The sequence below is a fragment of the Talpa europaea genome (genome assembly GCF_964194135.1).
Source record: "Talpa europaea genome assembly, chromosome: 1".
Lineage (NCBI taxonomy): Eukaryota > Metazoa > Chordata > Mammalia > Eulipotyphla > Talpidae > Talpa > Talpa europaea.
The window spans coordinates 101,623,252-101,633,639 of record NC_140073.1 but is presented as its reverse complement, the minus strand read 5'-3'; the positions used below and the strand labels follow the sequence as shown (position 1 = coordinate 101,633,639).

At 38.1% G+C, this 10,388-nt stretch overlaps 1 pseudogene across 1 annotated transcript; it reads right to left on the bottom strand.

Annotated features, from left to right (window-relative positions):
- Positions 1 to 1,953: 1,953 nt before the first annotated feature.
- Positions 1,954 to 9,840, bottom strand: LOC311185981 (biorientation of chromosomes in cell division protein 1-like; annotated as a pseudogene). Its single transcript has 2 exons — positions 9,769 to 9,840; positions 1,954 to 2,471 (listed from the first exon to the last, which is right to left on the bottom strand). The product of its transcript is annotated as a biorientation of chromosomes in cell division protein 1-like (transcript).
- Positions 9,841 to 10,388: the final 548 nt, after the last annotated feature.

Here is a 10,388-nt window from a genome sequence, read left to right as displayed (position 1 = left end):
CCCTGCCCCCCACTGTAATGTGTCTCTGGTCTATAGTTGCTTGTTGATTTTGATTTTTACTGTATTGTAATTAGTCTTTTTCCTGGTCCCTTATTTAGATTCTCTAAATTTCTGCTATGAGTGAGACCATCCAGTAGTTTTCTTTTTCTTTCTGGCTTATTTTGCTGAGCATGAACCCTTCCAGCTCCATCCATGTTGCTGCAAATTGCATTAGTTTATCTTTTTGATTGCTGAGTAATATTCCATTGTGTATATATACTACATCTTCTTGATCAGGTCATCTATTTTTGGGCATTTGGGTTGTTTCCATAGCTTAGCTATTGTAAACAGCGCTGCTATAAACATAGGGGTGCTGGTGTCCTTTGGAATTAATGTTTCTGTGTCCTTTGGGTAAATACCTAGGAGTGGAGTTGCTGGATCATATGGAAGCTCCATCTTTAGCAGACTGAGGACTCTCCACACAGCTTTCCATAGTGGTTGGACCAGTTTGCACTCCCACCAGCAGTGCAGGAGTGTTCCTTTTTCTCCACATCCTCGCCAACATTTGTTGTTGCTAGTTTTTTTATTATGTGCCATTCTCACTGGTGTAAGATGGTACACATTGTAGTTTTGATTTGCATTTCCCTGATTACAAGTGATGTTGAAAATTTTTTCATTTGCCTGTTGGCCATTTGCATTTCCTCTTTGAAGAAGTTTCTTTTTAGCTCTTCTGCCCATTTTTTTTTAACGGTATCAAATGATTTTATTACAAAACTTAAGCCATTTTCCCTTTTCTTAAAAAAACACAAACATGAGAATAAAATAAACACCCCAAGACTCACTAGCCCTTGCAGGATAGGAAGAAGCCTGGACAGAAAGCCTGCAAATATTTTCCTTATCCCCAATGTCTGTGCTTCCTCACAATTCTAGGGTCCTGTGTTTTGTTGCCTCTTACAGGGAAAGGCAACTGAAGCTACACGGTTCATGATGAGGCTCATGACGACTTGAAGGCTCTTTGATGCCAGTAGCTTATACAACTGGGTCTGCGACTCTGAGAAACAGTATCAAATGAGCGCCATCACCCCTATTCCCAGCTAACCTTTCCTGTCCTTAGTCTTTGAAATGGCCTCTTTGGGACTGCCTATGTTTCTTCATTGTAGCTTTTCCTATTCCTAAGCACAAATCCTAAAATCCGCAGCTTCCAAGTTCAAGTATAAAGGTCTGTTTCAGGACAACACCAAATTGCTGTAGTGTTTCTTTGGGTCTCTGTAGTGTTCACTCCCAAGGGTGTCATCCCCTTGGGACAGGGAGCCAGACAGCAGCCTGTGAAGGGGCATACAGGTTCACCTTTCCTAACACCAAACCTGTTCCCTGTTCAATCTGGATACTGCCCCCCAGTCAAGGCTGAATCTTTTTTTTTTTTCAAGGAAACATTCTATGACTTTATTGTTGCTTTGATAATCAGCACAGACATTTCACTTGGTACACAAGTCTTTTACGTACCAAAAAAAGTTCATGATTCTTTTCTAAACATTTATTCCGGAGACTTTCCATCTCAAACTTTGGAGGCAAATTTTCCTTAAGTGGACATCAAGTACCAATCTCTTCAAATGCTGATAAGCTGATACACTGTAAGTCTCACTAATCCACAATTTAGCATCATACACACTACATACTCAAATTTCCCAATCTTTCACAGCACATAGTTACTAGGGAAACTGGACGACCAGGACCAAAGATGTTACAGAGTGCACGAAATTCTGACAGGAGAGCCCAGAGAAAGGAGTGGTTTTCTTTAGGAAACAATCCTACCAAAAAATGACGCGGGAATAGAAGTTTAAAATGTTCACAAGGCTGAATCTTGAAGTCAGTGATGACCTTGCCCTGTCTTCATTCTGAAATTGTACTCTTATGAACTGTATCTGTTCTTCACCACAAATTCAGTGGCGCTTCCAAAAGGTGCCAGGCATAGCCTTAGGAAGCATCCTGGGATGGAGCTGGAGGGTCCTGGCTTTCCGGCTCTGGGGGTGGTGCTGGCACAGCTTCTTTTTTCTGGGCTGCCAGGAACTCATGAATTGCTCGTTCTATCTGTGGCCTGAAGATGTGGTTTAGTTTAGGATCCACCACCTGAGAAATAATTCTGTCCACTCCAGCCTCCAACATTCCTGACTGAACCACACTCTGCCTCAGACCATTACGCAATTGGTTTTTGTTCATTGTAGGATTCCACTCTTGTTTGTCCAGATGTGTCGACACAAAATTATACACTTTCTGCCTCAGGTTTTGGTACGCTTGCTTGGTGTCCACGTCGGCCAGGCAGTCCCGGCGGAAGCCGTCGAACAGCGCCCGGCTCTTGAGCTGCTCCACGATGAGCGCAATGAGCTGCGGGTTGCTGGGAGGCAGGGAGCCCGGTTGATGGCTCCCCCGCCACTGGCCCCCGCCGCGCCCGCCGCAGCGCCCCTCTTCTGCTCATTTTTTGACTGGATTATTTTCTTTGGTTTTTTTTTTTTTTTTTGAGTCTAATCAGCTCTTTGTAGATTTTTGTGATCAGTCCTTTATCGTTAGTGTTGTGTGCAAAAATTTTCTCCCGGTCGGTGGGGTTTCTCTTTGTTTTAGTTATTGTCTCTTTTGCTGTGCAGAAGCTCTTTAATTTGATGTAGTCCCAGCTGTTTATCTTTGTCTTCACTATCACTGCTTTGGGTGATGTGTCTGTAAAGATGTCTTTGAGGTGCAACGTCATGTAGTGTTTCACCTATATTTCCTTCTATATATTTTATGGTTTCAGGTCTTATGTCTAGTTCTTAAATTCATTTTGAGTTGGTTTTTGTGCATGGTGTGAGGTAATAGTCAAGCTTCATTCTTTTGCATGTAGTGACCCAGTTTTCCCAGCACCATTTATTGAACAAACTTTCTTTGCTCCAGTGCATATTCTTTGCTCCTTTGTCAAAGATTAGTTGACCATAAATCTGTGGGTTTATTTCTGGATTTTCTATTCATTTCCATTGGTCTGTGTGTCTGTTCTTGTTCTAATACCATGCGGTTTTGATTTTTATGGCTTTGTAGTATAGTTTGAAATCTGGGAATGTGATGCTTCCATTCCCTTCTTTTTTTTTTTCAGGAGAGCTTTGGCTATTTGGGGTTTTTGGTGATTCCATAGGAATTTTATCAATAATTGTTCTATTTCTTTGAAGAATGTCATTGAAATTTTTATTGGACTAGCATTGAATCTATAAATTGCTTTTGGTAGGATGGCCAAAATATGTTCACTTTTGATCACACTTGATTCAACATAGAGCTGGAAGTTCCGGCCATCATTTTATTTCTGTGAAGAATGTCTTTGAAATTTTAATAGGGATTGCATTTAATAGGAATCTGTATAGTGAATATCTCATTATTTAACAAAATACATGTATTGAACATCTACATAAAAATCAAAGAATGAATGAGTGCTCAGGCAATTATGCTCTGTCTGGTGAACAGCCCCATGTTGACCTTCTAGGTAATTAAAATCAAACTCAACATCTTTTTTTTGTGTCCTGATGAACTATGCAAGGTTAGTACACAAGGCCAGGAGTCTGGCATTCATCCAATCTAACTCATTTTGTAAATGAAGAAATTGAGGATCAAAGAGATTAAATGATAAAGTCAAGGTTAAAAACAGAATTAGTAACATAACTAGGCCTAAGCTCCCATTCAGTAAAACAACATTCTATGATGGTACTTCAATTTATACATTCCTATGAGTGAAGACAGTCTCCTTGATAGTCTAGCTATAGAGAGAACTACTCAAAAAATCTTTATACCATCTAAAACTAAACTCCAGTTGCACACACTCGAATACAATGGCCTCTTTTACATAGGATGACATATCCCAAACCTTTGAAACTATTAACAGAAACAAAACACCCTAGAGACTCATCATCCCTCTTGGACAAGCTCAAAAGAGAGCACCACAGGTAAGGGGATCCTCTGCCCCTTAGCAATCAGGAAGGAATTTCATTTTGCTTCTTTGCTTTAGTTGTATTCCAAAATGCTGGCATCTACAAACAAAACATTAAATGAGTACTCATTATATGCCAGGCACTGTACTATATACTAGAGATAGTGGTTAAGATACACAATCCCAAGGTTCAAGGAGTTGCCAACTGTGACCAACAATTGCAGGCAAATAAATGCAGTATGCTCAGGGTTAAGACTTTATCCATAATACCCTGAGTAGATAAGAGGGGCAACTTCTCTTTCTGAGCAGAAAGAGAGGGGGTAGGAGGAGAAAGGGGTAGAGTTCAAAATAACCAGAGAATGGAGAATTAAGAAAATTGCTTTCTCAATTTACTCAACTCAGAAATTATGTAAATAAAACAAATATTTTGGATGACACATGATATACTTTGAGGTTTCAGCAAATGCTTCTATAAACCTTGTAATCACATTCTTTCTGTTTGGTAAAGTCAACTTTTACATAACAGATTTACTTTAAAAAGACTTTTTTCTACATTAGCATGACTGCTGCATCACCTCTCCCCTCCCACTCCCTAAAGCATTCTGTCAAAAAAATTTTTTGTTGTATTTGTTTTGGTACTTAAAAATCCAATATGTAAGTCAAACAACATGGTTTACATTTATTTCCACAACTGTCTTGCCATATTTTGTCACACCCACTAATCAGATATTTTCCACTCATTTCTCTGTTGTATGTGAAGCTGGCAGAAGACAATATTCTAAATTGCTTTCCAATCACAGCACCTCAAGAGACTTAAAAACACATTAACCTCAGGCAAGATAGCATGCTTTCATTTTTCAGGAAAATAAAACACTAATTATTGTTCCAAAACCTTCCTTAAAGGTCAAAAATAAATTCATAAATGCAATAAAATTGAGAGAAAACTTAACCTAGACCTTAAAGGAATAAACTCTTGATCTTGGAATAAACATTTGAAAACCTCACTATAATTTAACGTCTTATGTGCCATAGTACCAAAACAAAGGGGTTAATTAAGGACACAGTAAACTTTTGTCTGCTTTTTTTTTTTTCCAGTCTCACAGGTATAAGTGTAAATTACTTGTCTAGCTTAAGATACTTGTTCATATTTCAGGTCAATAGATATCTGCTTAGAAGAAAGCAAGCACTTTGAACAGTGCTCTTAATTAATAATATCTTCACTGCATTGTTATATATTCTTCTGGTAAATTGAAATCAAAAGTTAAAATGCCCCATTTATTTCAGTATGACTAATTTTTTTTAATTTATGTAGACAAACAATATGTGTGAGCCACCTATGTCATTTTTAACGAAATGGATTGGTGTGGAATGACAGCTACTGAAAATTCAACAACACTCCATATATATTACTTTGCCAAGAAGACTAACTTTTGGTATTATTTACTTTATTATCATGGGACATGTTAATGGAGATTCCTTCAAAAGAACATTGTAATGAATATTTCTAACCACTAAGTGTCACTGTTGAGTTAATTTTTTTTAATTGGCACTGACAGGCGCGTGGTGACTTTGTAGAATATTTTGAATGGGGTCAATCAGGGGGAAAAAAAAGATTGGATTATATAACACTCAAAGCGAAGCACAGGCACTACACCAGTATAAGCCACAGAAGAGGAATTCCTAGAGATAGAGGTGTTGCTCTCAGTAAAATGCCAACTGATCAAATCAGACATTTTGCAAGCTTAAATAAGGTTTGAGCTGCACTAAGCCTTGTAATCTGTTTTACCAATATAAATGCCAAAACTGAATTGCCACTATAAAGTCTGCCAAGTTTCTTTGTATTGTATGTCAGTATGCTGTTTTCCTTGATAGTGCCATCAATAAACATGTCTGGGGATCAACTGCTTGTGATCAGATATGCTACTTTTATTGTTTCAAGCTGAGCTGATACTGTATGAAAAGGCAGTGCCAGAGAGGTCCCATTTAGGCTTGAGCATTTGAGGAAAGAATTAAGGCAGACATCTCTTTATCCTGCATGCAAAGTCTTAGGTTAATGTTAGAATTCTCCCAGTGCTCACAAGTGTGGGCCTTATCTCCTGGACATGCAAATTTTGAGACAGCAGCATAATGTTCTGCCCCTTACAGGTATTTCTAAAATAATTCAACAGATAATACATTTAGATATTTAAAGAACAAGATCTTCAACCATAACACTCATCCTATGTCTTATTATCTCATGCTGTTGCTGGAGTTCTAGAGCAATTAAAGGATTCCCTCAAATTATTTTCCCCAAAATTAAGAATCTACACCAAGTTACTCAATTCTCTATCTGTTCTTGCAAGACAGTTTCCATTTTAAAATAACAGATTTTCTAGCTTCTATTATTAGTCCCATTGATGTCAGTGTGGATTTTTGGAGGGGGAAGAGGAAGAGGTCTTTTTTGTGTGGTTTGGTTTTTGTTTTATTTGTTCAATCTTCTTCACTTGCTGGGCAATCTTTCATACTTATAAGGTAGAAAAAAGTAAGTGATGACCAGAAAGTTAACACAAAAAACAAGTATTTTAAACTTCAGAGCTGAGAAAAATAAATTTGTACAAGGTAGGACTGGGCAAATGAAATTTTATAAAAATAATATGTTCTTATTATATGGATAGACTTTCCTTTGACTGAAGGTAAATATAGAAAGAACATTCATGGATATGGACTTGTGTGAGAAAAATGTACTGTGAAGATAACAGAGTAGAGTAAGGATTTCACATAAGGAAATAGCAGGTGACAAGGATTAAAAGTACTTGTGGATCTGAATGGAAAGAAAAGCATGAAGTTAGTAAACTTTAACTCTTAGAAGCTAAAAGACAATGGGAACCATTAAAAGTTTTAACACAAGAATGATAGGCAAAATAGTGTATTCAAAAGATTAATCAGACAGAGATATGGAAAGTCTGAAGGGGATATTAACATGAATTGACATCTGAAGGTGACATTTAAATCAAATACCAAGTTTTTAGGATACTATTGAAGATATACTTCTAGATTCTTTAAAGTGTTTAAATATTCATACCAAAGAAATTATTCTGTTAAAAAATAATCCACAAAAATTAAAGAAATAAAAACACACAAAATAAAAAATAAGTATACCCATGCACACACACACACAAAAAAAAAAAACAGTAACATTTCTAATAAAAAAAAAAACCTCTCAATGTCCAAAAGTGGGAAGAGTGTGATATCTATTCCTAATGGAATATGAAACGTGTATGATATATAGACTATCCCTTAACCACAATTCAGAGAGTAAAAAACATACCAGAGGGCAATGTTTATTTACCTAAGCCACTAATAATAAGGAAGTTAAGAGGACAGTATGCCTCCCACCCCAGGCTCTTTCTTTGTGTACCCAGAGGTATCAATTCTTTTAGGGAAAAAATCTAAGGAATCCATCCCATCTCAGTACACTGGTTGTGACAGGAGGGTGTAAATGGGGGTAAAGTTGGTGTAGGCAGTAGGGACTAAAACTAGAAGCTAAAACAAGGCTCCCACTTCTACAACAATCATAGATGCTAGAGCAACCCATTGTACTGGTGATAGTAATTCTAGAATCTCAGTTCCATTGTTCTAGTCAAAGAAGAGGGTTCCCATCGTGTTGACAAGGATCTACTGGATTACAGTTCCTTCCATTCTCTCCCTCAACCACTTTCTTGCAGTACAAAAGGTAAAGATGGGACAGGTTCTGATGACAATCAACTCACAGGCATGTTTCAGGATGGGTTTGTTTTTTATTTAATAGTGGCTTTTATGGAACACATAAAGTTAGGGAGTTTCAGAATGCAGGAGAATCTGACCCAGATAGGATCTAGACCGGACATATATCTCCAGTCACTGCCTCCAGCTATACTAGCTGAAGTCTCCTCTTTCTATTCCTTATATTTTTCATGTTTCCATGTTAAAATAGCCAATTCTGATAGGAAACTTTCAATTTAGAGTTCACTTTATTCTCCCCCTGCAGTGGTTCAGACCTTAAAGATTTGGAATGAGGAAGAAAATGGTCTGATAGTTCACTATTCCTTCCCAGCCCCATTTCTGTGCCCCTTTCTCCTAGCTTGTTGTGACAAGGGGAAACAAGTTGGAAAGAGACAAATGGCTCGTTCTTATCTAGTTCCTGTTGTTATTCTTTCTTGGCCAAAGGCGGGTATTGATAAGGTCTGTTTGGCAGGCATTCAAATGTTGGCTCTTTCATTAGGCGAACATGGTTCTGTGAGGTAGAAAATCTGTCTTCAGCTTGTCCTCTTCCAGTGCCCCTTCAGTTTGCACCCCTGGAGATCCCTTCACATCTTCTTTCTGCCAGGATATACTTGCCTAGTGACAAGCTCTCTTGAGTAGGCTTCTGTCAGGATGGCTAGAGCCCAGCTACCTCCCCATTTGACTCCAAAAACCCACACGTTCTTTATTGGCCTAACATGAGAGTGAGTCTACTCAACAGGGCCTTTACCCCATCATCCACTCTCTCTCAGATTCTGTGCTCTCCTATTGAACAGATCAACAAGCCTATAGCATAAGCAGACATCAAACCAGAACTCAAAATCTTTATACGCAACACCTCTCACTTGGCTTAGGGGTGTTGAGTACCCCCTCCTCTTCCTCTCAAGGAAAAAAAATTAAAAACTGCCCTCCCTCCCTAGGCTATTGATAATAACTCATCACTCCAGTGTTTTTCCCTTTTTTCACCCTAGTCTTGTAGTCTCTAGCTTATATAGCCGGGTAGGAGGAGAGGGGAAAGAGGGATAAAGTTGATGCTAAGATGAGGATTGGGAGTAGCAGAATCTATTGACCTCTTAATAAACCCTAAGCCTGTGCAGGGCCTAATTGTTTCAAGTTGCTTGAGGCTTCTTTATCCCTAACTTTGAGCCCTAGTCAACAGAAATAGTCAAAGTTAATATACTGCTACAAAAAAAAAAGACTTCAAGAAGTCCTCTGGATTAAGAAACAGATTTCAAGGAAACAACATGCTGCCTACACTCAGAAGGCATTTCCAACAGTTGAAGTCTATCCTTGAGAGACAGGAGTGAAACACAGACTTGGAGCTTGACTCCTTTTTCTGGATGCTAGAATGGTGGCCCCTTAATTGATGGTGTATTGAACGAGAGCCTCTTCTTTTATTTTTTCAATTATTTTTAAAATATTTTTAATTGAGTTAATATTGGTTTACATTATTGCTTACATTATAGGAGTATAGGATTTCCCATTTCAGACATTGTTGTCATAGTGCACCCACCACCACAGAACCCATAGTCTACCATCACAGACCCTATGCTCCCTCCTTTCTTTGCTCTTGGCACTCCCCTTCCTTCTGAAACCGTTTCCTCCTCTGGCTGCCCCCATTCCACAGTCAATTTTAAAGGTTAGCTTTTCAGTTTAGCTTTATCTTACCCTTGCTTTGTTTTTCTATATTCCACCATCCAGTATTTGTCTTTTTCCTTCTGACTTATTGCACTTAGCATTATCCCTTCCAGCTCCATCCATGGTGCCACAAATGGCAAGAGTATATCTTTTTTGATCACTGAATAGTATTCCACTGTATACATTTACCACATCTTCTTAATCTATTCATCTGTTTTGGGGGCATTTAGTCTGTTTCCACATCTTGACTATTATAAAGAGTGCTGCAGTGAACATGAATGTAAGTTTCCTTTTGAATTAGTGTTGTTGCATTCCTCAGGTAGATATCTAGAAATGGAATTGCTGGATCATATGGTAGATCCAGAAATCTCCATAGTGGTTTCAATAGGGGTTGGACCAGTCTATGTTCTCACCAACAGTGTAGTATAATTCCTTTTTCTCCACATTCTTACCATCATTTGTTTCTTTTTGGTCGTTGTGAGATGGGCTTTTATGATAGGCGTGAGATGGATTTTGACTCTCATTTCTTCGTGTGATTTTAATTCACATTGTGATTTTGTGATTCCCATTTCTCTGACAATAAGTGATGATGAACACTTTTTCATATTTCTTCTGGCCATTTGCATGTCTTCTTTGGAGAAGTGGCTATTTAGTTCTTCTGCTCACTCTTTAATTGTGTTATTTATTTTCTTTTTGTAGGTGCATATGAGTTCTTTGTAAATTTTTTAAATCAGCCCCTTGTCAGATGTATGGTTCATGAATATTTTTCCCATTAAGTGGGGTGTCTTTTTTGGGGGGGTTACTATTTCTTTCTCTGTGAGGAATTTCTTAATTTTATGTAGTCACATTTATTCATTTTCAGGGAGAGTCATTTCTTAATAAGCTCAAGTGCGAAATATTCCCATTCTTAGGGGCCAGCTATGGTTTCACACACAAAACCTCTTCTCATTATTAAAACTGGTACCAAAGGAGTTGGAATTGATTGCAGAATTCAGTGTCTCAAATATTCAGAACTATTTTCACTACCTCCACTGTCCCCACAACTCTATCTCATTCTGTCCATCAACCTCAT